Source organism: Anomaloglossus baeobatrachus, chromosome 4 (genome assembly GCF_048569485.1).
Source record: "Anomaloglossus baeobatrachus isolate aAnoBae1 chromosome 4, aAnoBae1.hap1, whole genome shotgun sequence".
In the NCBI taxonomy this organism is placed as follows: Eukaryota; Metazoa; Chordata; class Amphibia; order Anura; family Aromobatidae; genus Anomaloglossus; species Anomaloglossus baeobatrachus.
The window spans coordinates 575,013,961-575,030,231 of NC_134356.1; the positions used below are offsets into that span (position 1 = coordinate 575,013,961).

Genomic DNA, 16,271 nt, shown 5'->3' on the forward strand with positions numbered 1-16,271 from the left:
TGCAGGCATCTGTGACGCATGTGCAGGCGTTATTGTGACTATGGCTCACTGCTCTACCAGAGTTTAACCGCACCAGAGTCCTATGCACACCGACAAAGAGATGTGGTCACTCCAAGTGGGCCGCAAGTTAATTGGAATAGAAAATAAAAAACAACTTGGGCTGCTTTCACACATCAGTATTTTGCAATCAGGCACAACCCGGTGTTTTGCAGAAAAAACGCATCGGGTTTTTTTTTGCTGCCGGGTGCGGTTTTTCCTCATAGACTTTTATTAGCGGATTGTGCCGCCTGTACTCGCGTTTGATCATCACTCCGGCGGCCGCAGCGGCAAAAACCTGCATAGCGCCGGGTGCGGCATGGTGCATAATGAAAGTCTATGCACTCCAAATCCGGAGGCATGCATCAAACGCAGGAAGCATGTACCGGATTCGGTTTTTACTTCTGAGCATGCCCAGAAGTGATCTAATTCATTGCTTGTCAGAAACTCAATCACATTCTCTCTCTCACACTGACTGACTCACTCTCACCGATCACGGGCGCTGCACGGCTGTCAGACTGCTGGTGGCTTCTCCTGATTTGAAAATGCCGGCCGCCCATTATTCAATCTTGTATTCACTGCTTTCCCCGCCCACCAGCGCCTATGATTGGTTGCAGTCAGAAACGCCCCTACGATGAGTGACAGCTGTCTCACTGCAACCAATCACAGCCGCCGATGGGCGGGTCTATTTCTTGCAGTAAAAAAAAAATAAAATAAATTATAAAAAAAACCCGACATGCGGTCCCCCTCAATTTTGATACCAGCCAAGATAAAGCCACACGGCTGAAGGTTGGTATTCTCAGGATGGGGAGCCCAACGTTATGGGGAGCCCCCCAGCCTAACAATATCAGCCAGCAGCCGCCCGGAATTGCCGCATCCATTAGATGCGACAGTCCCGGGACTTTACCTGGCTCATCCCGAATTGCCCTGGTGCGGTGGCAATCGGGATAATAAGGAGTTAATCATTACAGGCGTCTGAGACACCCCCAATGATTAACCTGTAAGTGAAAGTAAATAAACACATACACCCAAAAAAACACTTTATTTGGAATAAGAGACAAAAAAAACACCCTCTTTCACCATTTTATTAAAATCCCCAAATACCCCTCCAGGTCCGACGTAATCCACAGAGGTCCCACGACGCTATCAGCTCTGCTACATGAAGCTGACAGGAGCAGCAGTAGAACACCGCCGCTCTCTATCAGCTCCACGCAGCAACTGAAGTGAATCGCGCTGTCAGCGGGGACGTCACTGAGGTAATGCCTGCGTGTGTGGTGATCATGTGTGCGGTAGTGCCTGCGTGTGCAGAGATGATGCGTGCAGTAGTGCCAGGGTGTGTGCGGTGATTATGAGTGCAATAGTGCCGGGGTGTGTGCGGAGATGATGCGTGCGGGAGTGCAGGGGCGTGCGGTGATGATGCGTGCGGTGAGGATGCGTGCGGTAGTGCACGGGTGAGCGGTAGTGCCTGCGTGTGTGGTCATGATGGGGGCGATAGTGCCGGCGTTTGTGCGGGGATGATGGGGTCTCTGTCTCTCTCTCAGCATAAAAACAAAAAAAACCCCACGGATCCGTTTTTTTGCCGGATCCGTCGCATCAGTTTTTACACAATCGGAGACGGATCCGTTCCATCAGGCTCAAACCGGATTGTGCCTGATTGCAAAAAAACTAATGTGTGAAAGCAGAATTAAAGGGAACCTGTCAGGTGCAATTTGCACTCAGAACCACGAGCAGTTCTGGGTGTATATTGCTAATCCCTGCCTAACTGTCCCTGTATACACTAGCATAGATAAAAGAGATCTTTAGAAAAATTATTTCTAAAGATTGTTTCTTATATGCTAATGAGCACAGGGACTAGTCCCAAGGGCATTTCTCCCCTTAGCTAGCCAGCCCACATACAGTGGGGGAAAAAGTATTTAGTCAGCCACCAATTGTGCAAGTTCTCCCACTTAAAAAGATGAGACAGGCCTGTAATTGACCTAGGTAGACCACAACTAAGAGTCAAAATGAGTAAAATCCAGAAAATCACTGTCTGATTTTGCAAGATTTTATTTGAAAATTATGGTGGAAAAGTAGTATTTAGTCACCTAAAAACATGCAATATTTCTGGCTGTCACAAACCTGTAACTTCTTTAAGAGGCCCCTCTGTCCTCCACTCATTACCTGTAGTAATGGCACCTGTGTGAATCAGTATAAAAGACACCTGTCCACAACTTCAAACAGTCACACGCCAAACTCCACTATGGTGGATACCAAAGAGCTGTCAAAGGACATCCGAAACAAAACTGTACCCCTTCACCAGGGTGGGAAGACTGAATCTACAATAGGCAAGCAGCTGGTGTGATGAAATCAACTAGAATAATAAGAAAATGGAAGACATAGAAAACCACTGATAATCTCCTTGGATCTCACCTTGCAGAGACAAAATGATCACAAGAATGGTGAGCAAAAATCCCAGAACCACATGGGGGTACCTAGTGAATGACCTGCATAGACCTGGGACCACAGTAACAAAGGGTACCATCAGTAACACACTACGCCGCCAGGGACAGATCTTGCAGTGCCAGACGTGTCCCCCTGCTTAAGCCAGTACATATCCAGGCCCGGCTGAAGATTGCTAGAGAGCATTTGGATTATCCAGAAGAGTATTCGGAGAATCTCATATGGTCTGATGAAACCAAAGTAGAACTGTTTGGTGGAAACACAACTCGTCGTGTTTGGAGGAGACAGAATGCTGAGTTGCATCCAAAGAACACCATACCTACTGTGAAGCATGGGGGTGGAAACATCATGCTTTGGGGCTGTTTCTCTGCAAAGGGGCCAGGACGACTGATCCGTGTACATGAAAGAATGAATTGGGCCATGTATTGTGAGATTTTGAGTGCAAACCTCCTATCAGCAAGAGCATTGAAGATGAAATGTGGCTGGGTCTTTCAGCATGATAATGATCCCAAGCACATCACGAGGGCAATGAAGGAGTAGCTTCGTAAGAAGCATATGAAGGTCCTGGAGTGGCCTAGCCAGTCTCCAGATCTCTATCCCATAGAAAACCTTTGGGGGGAGATGAAAGTCCGTGTTGCCCAGCGACAGGCCCAAAACATCACTGCTCTAGAGGCGATCTGCATGGAGGAATGGGCCAACATTCCACCAACAGTGTGTGCCAACCTTGAGAAGACTTAGGCTGCTTTCACACTTGCGTTGAACGGCATCCGTTGCATTGCGTTGTGTAACGGATGCGTTGCATATAATGGCACAACGGATAGTACAAAACAACGGAAAGCTTTTTTCTTCTTTTTTTTTTTCTTCTTTACAGTTTTACCGGCAGCAGACTATTGTGAGCGCTCTCACATGCCGGCGGCCGGGAGCTCAGCTGAACGCTCTCACATGGCGGCGGCCGGGCGCTCAGCTGAGCGCTCTCACATGCCGGCGGCCGGGCACTCAGCTAAACGTTCGGCCACCGAGAAACAAAATAAAGTTTCTGTGAAAAAAAAAAAAGAATGTGCATGTGCAGTGAAAAATAAAGGTTTCCGCCGCTCAAAAAAAAGTTACATGCTGCGTTCCCTCCGCCCGACGCAGCGTCAAAAGAACGAGGCTGCGTCGTCCAGCAGATGCAACGCGGACACTTGTGTTACAGTGCGTCGTCCATAGAAGTCTATGGAGAATAGCGCAGTGCGTTAACGGACTGCACTATTCTCCATAGTGACGGACCGCGCTGAACGCAAGTGTGTAAGTACCCTTACAGAAAACGTTTGACCTCTGTCATTGCCAACAAAAGTATATATAACCAAATATTGAGATGAACTTTTGTTATTGATTAAATACTTATTTTCCATCATTTGCAAATTAAATCTTGCAAAATCAGACGCGGTGATTTTCTGGATTTGTTTTCTCATTTTGTCTCCCATAGTTGTGGTCTACCTATGATGTCAATTACAGGCCTCAACTTTTTAAGGCCTGTTTCACACATCAGTGATTCTGGTACATATGTGACAGTTTTTGAACGTACCAGAATCACGGACATCCGCAGACCCATTAAAAATCAATGGGTCTCCACACACATCAGTGATTTTTCACTGACCGTGTCTCCGTGCGATGTACATGCGTAACTGTGTGTGCCGCATGGAGACATGTCAGTTTTTTCTGGCATCACTGATGTCCCACTATGGTGTGATCTGTGAAACACGCACCAGAAAAACACAGACATTTAAAATAAAAAGTGTTTTATACTCACCTTCTCCAGTGACGCTGCTGCTGCCTCCTCCTTCCCATGCATATTAATTTATGCATAAAGCAGCTGACCTGGAAGTAGCTGCAGCAGAAGTCTGCGGGGGCGGATACATAGCAGAGCCAAAGAGTTCAGCACCACGGACAGCAGGAGGGGGACAGGTGGGTATACATCCATGTGCTATCACGGATGACGGACAAAGATCACGGATAGCACACAGATAACCCACCGTGTGCCGTGAATCACGGCACATGGAGGTACATATGCGTTTTTGACACGTCAGTGAAAAAACGTGTTTTTCACTGACATGTGAAACAGGCCTAAGTGGGAGATCTTGCACGATTGGTGGCTGACTAAATACTTTTTTTCTCATCTATCTATTCATCTATCCATCTTTCCCTCTATCCATTATCTGTCTATCGATTATCTATATTATTTATTTCTGTTCTGCATAAAAAAACTGCAGGGACCAACCTGCGGAAAAACTGCGGCAAAAACGCATGCGTTTTTCCCGCGGATTTGGTGCGGTATCTTCAACTCCCAGAAGTTTCTCAAGAAATTTTCTTGAGAAAAATCACTTTTCTAGTGCGCACAGAGCCTAAAGATCGTTTCTTATATGCTCATGAAACCAGAGACTAGTCCCAAGGGCGTTTCTCCCCTTAGCTAGTCGGCCCACATAGCATGCTATCACACCCCTGTGGCGTGCTAACATGCTAATGAATACGCAGCGACACCACACATACCTCACTGTTCATGGCGGCCGGCGGAGGATGGATGCACATTGCGCTTTATCCGGAGTCCCCGACACTTCCGCTCATGAGCACTAAACTGATGCCAGGTGTAAGCTTCCCGGCTTCAGTGACGTATAGTGCACATGCCGGAAGTGTTTTTGACTCCTGATCATGCCCAGTGTGCATCCATCCTCCGCTGGCCGCCATGAACAGGGAGATATGTGCTGCGTTTCTGCGCATTTCTTAGCATGTTAGTGCACCCACAGGGGTATGCTAGCATGCTACAGTGGAGAAAGACCTATATAATGTCCCACCCCCCTGCATATTCTAAGCTGGCACCCTTTAGTGACTTTCATGTGGCACAGCAATGCAGTGACCTGAGCTAACATCAATAGCCCAGGTCACTGCAGGGGATGCCGAGCGCTGCTGTCAGGAGGATAGATGAGATCATTACCTGCTGTGACGATCTCCTGCAGTCCTGCCATCAGCGCTGTCACTGCCTTCTATGCCCGCTGCGTTGTTAGCAGTATCGCGAGAGCCCGTGACGTCACCACTAGTGACAGTCTCGGGCTGCTCGCGAGACGGGCATAGACAGCAGTGACCGCGGTGACGTCAGGAGATCGTCACAGCAGGTAATGATCTCATCTCACCTCCTGACAGCAGCGCTCAGCATCCCCTGTGGCTGCACGCACTGCTGTGTGTCAGTGTCTGCCTGCGCTGCAGGGTGACAAGTTGCTGACACTGCGGGCAGACACTGACACTGCTGTGCGTGCCGCCGCAGGGCTGCAGCGGGACACAGCCTGCATGGGCACCCGCCGGACGTCACACGGATGCGCTTCTGTGCGGCGTCCAGGGAGTGTGACGTGTGTTTACTCTGCTCCGCTTCCTCTTCCTGGCATAATGACATCACTTCCTGCAAAACCGCAGGGAGCGATGAGCATTACCGCAGGTAAATCGCGGCTATACCGCACATCATTTGCTACCTGCGGTATACCCCCAGAATTTCGAGATTACATTACAGTGAATGGAGTTAAATACCGGGGGTATACCGCAGGTACCTGAGGAAAAGAAGTGACATGCACATTTTCTCGAGAAATTTTCAAGAAAATCTTCACAAATAATTTTCTTGAGAAAAAAACGCTGCGTGCGCACAGCTATTTTTTTTCCCATAGGTTTTGCTGGGAAATGTCTGCAGAAAGATTTCAAAATTTCTCAAGAAATCTCCGCAGCAAAAACTGCGGATAAATCTGCAGGTAAAACGGCCTAGTGCGCACATAGCCTTAGAAGTACTTTTCCTAAAGATCTGTTTATCTATGCCAGTGTATACAGGGTCTGCTAGGCAGGAATCACTATATGCACCCAGAACTGCCCGTGGTTCTGGGTGCATATTGCACCTGACAGGTTCCCATTGAAGGGGTTGTCCACCTTTAGGAATGTGGGCCCCAACATATGTCAAGTAACTAATATAAATTCAGCATGTACTCACTCTTCCTGGGTCCAGCGCCATCTCCACGTCTCGGGTTTTATGCTGCAGTGACAATGTCAGAATAACAGCGTGCACCACTACGCTAGACAACAATGAGCTCAGTGGCTGTGCCAAGGCTGATGGCACGAGACGCTGAGCGCCACGATTTGCTAGAGCGGGTGAAGAACGCTGCTCGCATGACATCTCTGATGCAGCAAAAACACTGAGCCCGGCGCAAAAGAGGGGAGCAAGTGCTACACCCAAGGAGGGCGAGCACCCGCTGAAATTATATTACAAAATTTGGGGTCCACTTTACTGGAAGTGAACACCCTCTAAACTTCTCCTTCCTCCTGGATTCACATCGGGCTTTAAACTCTCACCACCTAAAAAACAACCACAAATCTGTACTGTACAAGCGCTGCGGAATATGTTGGCGCTATAGAAATAAAGATTATTATTATGATTATATTACTTCAACCTGAATGTGTGATCTGAGTCTCAATGTGATTGTTCGTCCGGAAAGAAAAATGTAGATGTGGTTAAAATATGATTACACACAACTATTTCACAGCTGAACCTTTTGAATCCCTCTGAACAAGGAAAATAAATAATCTTTATACCTATATAAAAGCATATATATCATTAGATACACCCTTCAACTACATTAAAGCAGGACTCCCTAACATTACCTTTCTACAAGAGCCATCTTCCCTTACTCCTCCCTCATAAACCCGCACAGGTTTTGTGTTGTCAACTATTATGTAAGGTCTTTTATAATCCAATGTTCATAATAATAATAATAATAATAATAATAATAATAATAATCTTTATTTCTATAGCGCCAACATATTCCGCAGCGCTTTACAATTCAGGAGGCTCATATACATATCATATACAAACAAGTAACAATTATAGAAGATACAATATTTAAAGGGAAAAAAGGCAACCCTGCTCGTGAGAGCTTACAATCTACAATGAGATGGGGGGGAGGGGCAAGGTACAAGTGCTTATTTACAATGACAATCCAGCCATATCATGGGGGATAGATAATGGCTTCTTGTACCAATAGGCCAGAGCCTTGAGATGCATTTGGGTGCCATGGAGTTTGACGTGGGGTTACGTTCTGAGAAGTTGTAGAGAGATTAGGTGAAATTAGTTTGGCTAGGGAGTGGGATAGGCCGCCCTAAAAAGATGCGTTTTTAGGGAGCGTCTGAAGCGGAGTAAGTTGTGATTTGTCCTAGCTTCTTGGGGTAGAGCGTTCCAGAGGTTTGGTGCAGCTCGGAAGAAGTCTTGGATTTGGGAGTGGGAGGTTCGAATTAGTGTGGATGTTAGTCGAAAGTCATTTGCAGAGCGTAGAGAACGGGTGGGATGATAGACAGAGTTCACATGTTACGCTACACAAAAACATTGAAAAATACAGCTCACTAATATGTTTGAATATCAGATATTTGCCGGACCCTGCTGCAGCAATCTAGTGGGGGAGTCAGGACCGATGCTGCACACTTCTAACTGCTTTTTATCATGTTGCCCATTAAAAGGGAACCTGTCAAGGTTTTTCTGTTACAAGCTGCGGCCACCACCAGTGAGCACTTATATACAGCATTCCAGAATACTGTATATAAGAGTCCAGGCTGCTCTGTATAATGTAGAAAACACCTTTATAATTCTCACCTAGGGGGCGGTCCGGTCCGATCGCTGCTCTCAGTCCGGTGCCTTCTCCATCTTGTGTGATCGCCGTTCTCCTGCCTAGTGCCGTGTGCATCCTGCATCATTCACAGAGAGGCCTCCATTGCACTCCTGCGCATGCACACTTTGATCTATCATTCTAAGGGCAGAGTACAGTACTATAGTCGGCATGCGCGGGCGGACTTTGTCCTATTCTTGCGCCTGCGCATTACAGTACTGTGCTCGGCTCTCAGCAGGGCATATCAAACTGCGCAGGAGCCCAATGGAGACCTCTGTGTGAATAATACAGGACGTGTCATGCACACGGGGCTGCACAGGAGGACGGTGACCACACAAGAGGGAGGAGGCGCCGGATCGACAGCAGCGACACCCATCAGCCTGCCATTATACTCTGTACACAAGTGGAACCCGTCCGATCATCCAACTGTTGGTTACGAGTGCTGAGCATGCTAGCGCCCGCTCATCACTACTCGGCTGCATTGAAGCTCAGCCTGTAGTTCAGAGGAGTACCAAGATGGCAGTGAAACGGGGCATTAGCAGGTGGCCATGGAAACCCATTGGTATCTCACGATTGCCTTGGGGCGCACACTTGGGCCAGGAAATCGTGCTGATTGTGGTTACATGCAGATGTCAGCTGTGGATCTCAGTGCCCGCTCCATACATGTGCACACTGACTGCGACGTACAGCACTGAAGGGGTTAAAGCTGTAGAGTTCAAGAAAAGAAACATTGAAAACAAGAAACCAACTCAGTCTCCTCAGGGTCACAGTGTGGGAGAGTGCGGAGCCGCCAGACCGCTCAGCATGTGACGGGGGGCAGCAAGGTAAGGGAGCACTCACTGCCACAGGCAAGGCTGAACACTGCTCACCTCTGCTCCCCCGGGCGGGAGGACTGAGCGTGCACTGACCTCACCTCTGCTCCCCCGGGCAGGAGGACTGAGCGTACACTGACCTGTCACCTCAGCTCCCCCGGGCGGGAGGACTGAGCGTACACTGACCTGTCACCTCTGCTACCCCGGGCGGGAGGACTGAGCGTACACTGACCTCACCTCTGCTCCCCCGGGCAGGAGGACTGAGCGTACACTGACCTGTCACCTCAGCTCCCCCGGGCAGGAGGACTGAGCGTACACTCACCTCACCTCAGCTCCCCCGGGCAGGAGGACTGAGCGTACACTCATCTCACCTCTGCTCCCCCGGGCAGGAGGACTGAGCGTACACTCACCTCACCTCCCCCGGGCAGGAGGACTGAGCGTACACTCACCTCACCTCTGCTCCCCCGGGCGGGAGGACTGAGCGTACACTCACCTCACCTCTGCTCCCCCAGGCGGGAGGACTGAGCGTACACTCACCTCACCTCTGCTCCCCCGGGCAGGAGGACTGAGCGTACACTCACCTCACCTCTGCTCCCTCGGGCAGGAGGACTGAGCGTACACTCACCTCACCTCAGCTCAGCTCCCCCAGGCAGGAGGACTGAGCGTACACTGACCTGTCACCTCAGCTCCCCCGGGCTGGAGGACTGAGTGCACACTGACCTGTCACTTCTGCTCCCCCGGGCGGGAGGACTGAGCGCACACTGACCTGTCACCTCAGCTCCCCCGGGCGGGAGGACTGAGCGTACACTCACCTCACCTCAGCTCCCCCGGGCAGGAGGACTGAGCGTACACTGACCTCACCTCAGCTCCCCCGGGCAGGAGGACTGAGCGTACACTCACCTCACCTCTGCTCCCCCGGACAGGAGGACTGAGCGTACACTCACCTCACCTCTGCTCCCCCGGGCAGGAGGACTGAGCGTACACTCACCTCACCTCTGCTCCCCCGGGCAGGAGGACTGAGTGCACACTGACCTGTCACCTCACCTCCCCCGGGCAGGAGGACTGAGCGTACACTGACCTCACCTCTGCTCCCCCGGGCAGGAGGACTGAGCGTACACTGACCTCACCTCTGCTCCCCCGGGCGGGAGGACTGAGCGTACACTGACCTCACCTCTGCTCCCCCGGGCGGGAGGACTGAGCGTACACTGACCTCACCTCTGCTCCCCCGGGCGGGAGGACTGAGCGTACACTGACCTCACCTCTGCTCCCTCGGGCGGGAGGACTGAGCGTACACTGACCTCACCTCTGCTCCCCCGGGCGGGAGGACTGAGCGTACACTGACCTCACCTCTGCTCCCCCGGGCGGGAGGACTGAGCGTACACTCACCTCACCTCTGCTCCCCCGGGCGGGAGGACTGAGCGTACACTCACCTCACCTCTGCTCCCCCGGCAGGAGGACTGAGCGTACACTCACCTCACCTCTGCTCCCCCGGCAGGAGGACTGAGCGTACACTGACCTCACCTCTGCTCCCCCGGGCAGGAGGACTGAGCGTGCACTGACCTCACCTCTGCTCCCCCGGGCGGGAGGACTGAGCGTACACTCACCTCACCTCTGCTCCCCCGGGCAGGAGGACTGAGTGCACACTGACCTGTCACCTCACCTCCCCCGGGCAGGAGGACTGAGCGTACACTGACCTCACCTCTGCTCCCCCGGGCAGGAGGACTGAGCGTACACTCACCTCACCTCTGCTCCCCCGGGCGGGAGGACTGAGCGTACACTCACCTCTGCTCCCCCGGGCGGGAGGACTGAGCGTACACTCACCTCTGCTCCCCCGGGCGGGAGGACTGAGCGTACACTCACCTCACCTCTGCTCCCCCGGCAGGAGGACTGAGCGTACACTGACCTCACCTCTGCTCCCCCGGCAGGAGGACTGAGCGTGCACTGACCTCACCTCTGCTCCCCCGGGCGGGAGGACTGAGCGTGCACTGACCTCACCTCTGCTCCCCCGGGCGGGAGGACTGAGCGTGCACTGACCTCACCTCTGCTCCCCCGGGCGGGAGGACTGAGCGTACACTCACCTCACCTCTGCTCCCCCGGGCAGGAGGACTGAGCGTACACTCACCTCACCTCTGCTCCCCCGGGCAGGAGGACTGAGCGTACACTCACCTCACCTCTGCTCCCCCGGGCAGGAGGACTGAGCGTACACTGACCTGTCACCTCTGCTCCCCCGGGCAGGAGGACTGAGCGTACACTGACCTGTCACCTCTGCTCCCCCGGGCAGGAGGACTGAGCGTACACTGACCTCACCTCTGCTCCCCCGGGCAGGAGGACTGAGCGCACACTCACCTCACCTCTGCTCCCCCGGGCAGGAGGACTGAGCGTACACTCACCTCACCTCTGCTCCCCCGGGCAGGAGGACTGAGCGTACACTGACCTGTCACCTCTGCTCCCCCGGGCAGGAGGACTGAGCGTACACTGACCTCACCTCTGCTCCCCCGGGCAGGAGGACTGAGCGTGCACTGACCTCACCTCTGCTCCCCCGGGCAGGAGGACTGAGCGTACACTCACCTCACCTCTGCTCCCCCGGGAAGGAGGACTGAGCGTACACTGACCTGTCACCTCACCTCCCCCGGGCAGGAGGACTGAGCGTACACTGACCTGTCACCTCTGCTCCCCCGGGCAGGAGGACTGAGCGTACACTGACCTGTCACCTCTGCTCCCCCGGGCAGGAGGACTGAGCGTACACTGACCTCACCTCTGCTCCCCCGGGCAGGAGGACTGAGCGTGCACTGACCTCACCTCTGCTCCCCCGGGCAGGAGGACTGAGCGTACACTCACCTCACCTCTGCTCCCCCGGGCAGGAGGACTGAGTGCACACTGACCTGTCACCTCACCTCCCCCGGGCAGGAGGACTGAGCGTACACTGACCTCCCCTCTGCTCCCCCGGGCAGGAGGACTGAGCGTACACTCACCTCACCTCTGCTCCCCCGGGCGGGAGGACTGAGCGTACACTGACCTCACCTCTGCTCCCCTGGGCGGGAGGACTGAGCGTACACTCACCTCACCTCTGCTCCCCCGGGCAGGAGGACTGAGCGTACACTCACCTCTGCTCCCCCGGGCGGGAGGACTGAGCGTACACTCACCTCACCTCTGCTCCCCCGGGCGGGAGGACTGAGCGTACACTGACCTCACCTCTGCTCCCCCGGCAGGAGGACTGAGCGTACACTGACCTCACCTCTGCTCCCCCGGCAGGAGGACTGAGCGTACACTGACCTCACCTCTGCTCCCCCGGGCGGGAGGACTGAGCGTACACTCACCTCACCTCTGCTCCCCCGGGCGGGAGGACTGAGCGTACACTCACCTCACCTCTGCTCCCCCGGGCAGGAGGACTTAGCGTACACTGACCTCACCTCTGCTCCCCCGGGCGGGAGGACTGAGCGTACACTCACCTCACCTCTGCTCCCCCGGGCGGGAGGACTGAGCGTGCACTGACCTCACCTCTGCTCCCCCGGGCGGGAGGACTGAGCGTACACTCACCTCACCTCTGCTCCCCCGGGCGGGAGGACTGAGCGTACACTCACCTCACCTCTGCTCCCCCGGGCGGGAGGACTGAGCGTACACTCACCTCACCTCTGCTCCCCCGGGCGGGAGGACTGAGCGTACACTCACCTCACCTCTGCTCCCCCGGGCGGGAGGACTGAGCGTACACTCACCTCACCTCTGCTCCCCCGGGCGGGAGGACTGAGCGTACACTCACCTCACCTCTGCTCCCCCGGGCAGGAGGACTGAGCGTACACTAACCTCACCTCTGCTCCCCCGGCCGCACTTGTCCTCCGGCTCGCACTGCGATCTCCCGCGTAACTAGTTGTATAACGAAACATCGGAAGTGACGTCATACCAGTAAGAAGCTGGCGCGCACCTTCCAGTACAGGGGCGGGGCTTAGCACGTCGGAAGTCGCTCAGTCACTGCGACTAGTAGAAGAAATTATAGAGCAGAGAGGTGCCTTCGCCAGCACAACAGCGACGTCTCCGGCTTTTCTCCTCCCCAGAAATCTCACTGAACATGAAAGTAGCATCGTCTACATCAGTGTTTCCCAAACTACGGTCCTCTCGGACTCCAACAGGTCATATTTTCAGGATCTCCTTAATATTGCACAGATGATGCCTTGAGAATAATTCATCACCTGTTCAATGCCAAGGAAATCCTGAAAACATGACCTGCTGGGAGCCCTGAGGACTGGAGTTTGGGAAACACTGGTCTACATGAACACCTGAAATAGGTGCGGCCTCAGGCCACCATGTTGGTGCAGTTTAGCATTAGTTTTACAACTTCAAGTCTAAAATGCCAGCGCTGTGATGTGAGCATCTGGGGCATCGGCTATGGGGTACCATATTTAAATAAAGAAAAGGCGGAATATTCACGGAAGACCCGACCCACAAATCAAATTCATTGTGGACAGTATACATTTTATATGAACGCACACCTATTTTAGATACAATAGACAATGCTATCTCCAAACCTGGGAAATGGCTATGGGGACTAAGTTTGCCCCCAGTTATGCCAACACATATGTAGGCGCTAACCTGTTTCCAAAATGGACAATGACATAATGGTCTAATACTGTCATTTTCATTTGGGACAATTTTAAGGGATTGCTATCCCATTTCATTAATAAACTTAAAGGTAACCTGTCCGGTCCCTTATGCGTTCTGACCTACAAAAGCAGGGTGATGTGTGGCCAGAAACCACTTTATGCCCATCCCTGTGTTGTAATATGTAAAATTAATGTATAAAAAAAGCTTTATAACTTACATGTTCCCTATGTAAATGACAGAGGGTCTAGTCCCCTGGGTGTTGCTTCACCCTTTTGGCATTTTACTATGGATTTCCATGAGCATCGTCACCGTTACCGTCTAGAAATTCCTCGCGTGCACGCTTCTCATTCGCGCAGCCTTCTTAGCCAGGTGCACCTTAGAAATATGTCCTCTCCGTTTGGTCTTCGGTTCCGCAGTGTACTTGAGCCAGGTTAGCAGTTCCGGCCATGCGCAGAGCGCGTCTAAAGCCGGCAAGCAAACATCCGACACAGCGCATGACCGGAACCTCTAACCTGGCTCAGGTGCACTGCGGAACCAAAGACCAAACGCAGAGGACATATTTGTAAGGTGCACCAGGCTAAGAAGGCTGCGCGAATGAGAAGCGCGCACGCGCTGGATTTCTAAGCGGTAACGGTGACTTTGCTCATGCGAAACAACACCCAGGGGACTAGGCCCTCTGATCATTTACATAGTGAACATGTAAGTTATAAAATCTTTTTTTTATACATCCATTTTACACAATATTACAACACAGGGATGGGTAGGAAGGGGCTTCTAGGCCACACATCACCCTGCTTGTAGGTTAGAACGCATAAGGGACCTGACAGGTTCCCTTTAACATAAATGATTTTGGATAGGAATTCACTCCCACAACCAGTAATAGCAGTAATAACTTTCTAGATTTAACAATATATATAGGAAACAATAACCTGGCGACTAAATGTTTCAGAAAACCAGTGGATTCCAGTAGATTTATCTATATGACAAGGTGCCATTTACCGTCACGGCTAATAAACATCAAAATGACAGTTCATGAGGTTGAGTCGCAATTGCACCCACACCCAACACTATTTATTTGAGGTAAATCACATTAAAAGGGAACCGGTCACCAGATTTGGGGCCTATCAGCTGCGGCCACCACCAGTGGGCTCCTATATATAGCATTCTAACATGCTGTATAAGAGCCCAGGCCGCTGTGTACAACATAAACACTTTATAATACTCACCTAATGGTCGGTGCGGTGTAGACTGGTCGGATGGGTGTCTCCGTTCTCCGGGTCCAGCGCCTCTTCTTTCGGCCATCTTTGTCCTCCTTCTTCTGACGCCTGGGTGCGCACTATCCGGCATTGAGGTCTCGCACATGCGCACTACAATACTTTGATCTGCCCTGCTCAGGGCAGATCAAAGTGCGCCTACGCAGGACCTTAATGTCGCCTCGTGTGCATGTGGCTCCAGTCAGCTAATATCCAGTGCCAACAGCTACACTTCTGCTACACCAGCAATCCAGGCAAGCTATTTTTACTTATTGTATATGGGTACATCATATGTTTATCCCTGAACTGTACCCTAGTAATTATGTCATCATTGATCAGTTGCCACTATTTTTCTGTGAGCAGCAGTCCCTGATAAATCACTCATGCATTGGCTATCCTGGGCTCAGAACCATATACCTCCTGAAGTTAATCCTGCTGGGTTCATGACTGGTGATAGCTCATATACCTTAACAAGACTTCAGTGCAAGCAATCGGCTTGCATACATATGGAGAATCTTTGAGGTTGTTGCAGTTGCTTTCCCTGAGTCATCTGGAGACAAGTTGTTTGTTCACTTTCCCACGCTATCCCTGTGTCTTCTTTAGCACTTAGTGGGAGTGACTAAGCGCTCATCATTCCATTCTCTACCTAAGGCTTACTCCAGGGTCTGGTATTCGGCTTGACGCATAGGTACGGAATCTATCTAGGCTTGTGAGGAGAATCAGGGCTCAGCAGTAGGCTTGATCAGGGGTCACCATCTCACCCTTCCCTAGACACAGGGTTTCCTTTCCCTTTCGCTTGGTACTTCCTCATACGTAGTGTGACAATGCCCCTCTGCTAGCAGATTTGAGCAGTTGTCACATGATGACTCACATGTAATTTGCAGACTCATGGTCATGTGACAACTGACGTCTCTTCTTGCTTCTCTCATTGTTCTAATTTTGAATTTAGTGGAAGGCTAACTCTAGAGAAACATCAAAAATCATCCAAATTTAATCCAGAAAATTTGGACAATTTTTTTTAAGTGTGTCCATTTTTTAGGTTTTTGTGCAATCTGTGTTTGAGACATAATTTTAAAGAGACATATCCTCTTTTGGCCACAAAAAAAAATTGTTACGCTGATAGGTGTGGACCCACTGTGCCACAGCACCAGCTCAACCTGGAGAGGTGTAACTAAGCGACAATCTCGTCTTCATTAAAGCCTCTGACAGTGATGGTAGGTTTGTACTCGAGGGTAGCCGTCAGGTGCTACTCCAAGGAGTATCATGGCACTGTTGTGTTTTCCCTGTCAGTTTTCCTTTCCTGGTGTGTTGTTTTAGTGCAACGATGGGACTAGTGATCCTTACCTACGCACACCGAAGCCAGGGCTATTGTAGGGTCACTCAGGACTTCAGGTTCCTGCTCAGCGACAGGTGAGGAACCTGTATAGGGACTGGCTAGGAGTGCAGGGTACAGCGGTAGTTAAGTGTAGGAG

At 51.7% G+C, this 16,271-nt stretch overlaps 1 protein-coding gene across 3 annotated transcripts in view; it reads right to left on the reverse strand.

Annotated features, from left to right (window-relative positions):
* The window catches only part of WDR76 (WD repeat domain 76), a 175,960-nt gene extending 163,118 nt beyond the window's left edge, over positions 1–12,842 (reverse strand). For 2 of the 3 annotated variants that reach the window (XM_075346101.1, XM_075346102.1), the window contains exon 1: positions 12,752–12,836. The gene's annotated coding sequence lies outside the window, so the exon portion shown is untranslated. Of the gene's footprint in view, positions 1–12,751 lie in introns of all 3 variants that reach the window. The other variant, XM_075346103.1, reaches the window with a different exon arrangement.
* Positions 12,843–16,271: the final 3,429 nt, after the last annotated feature.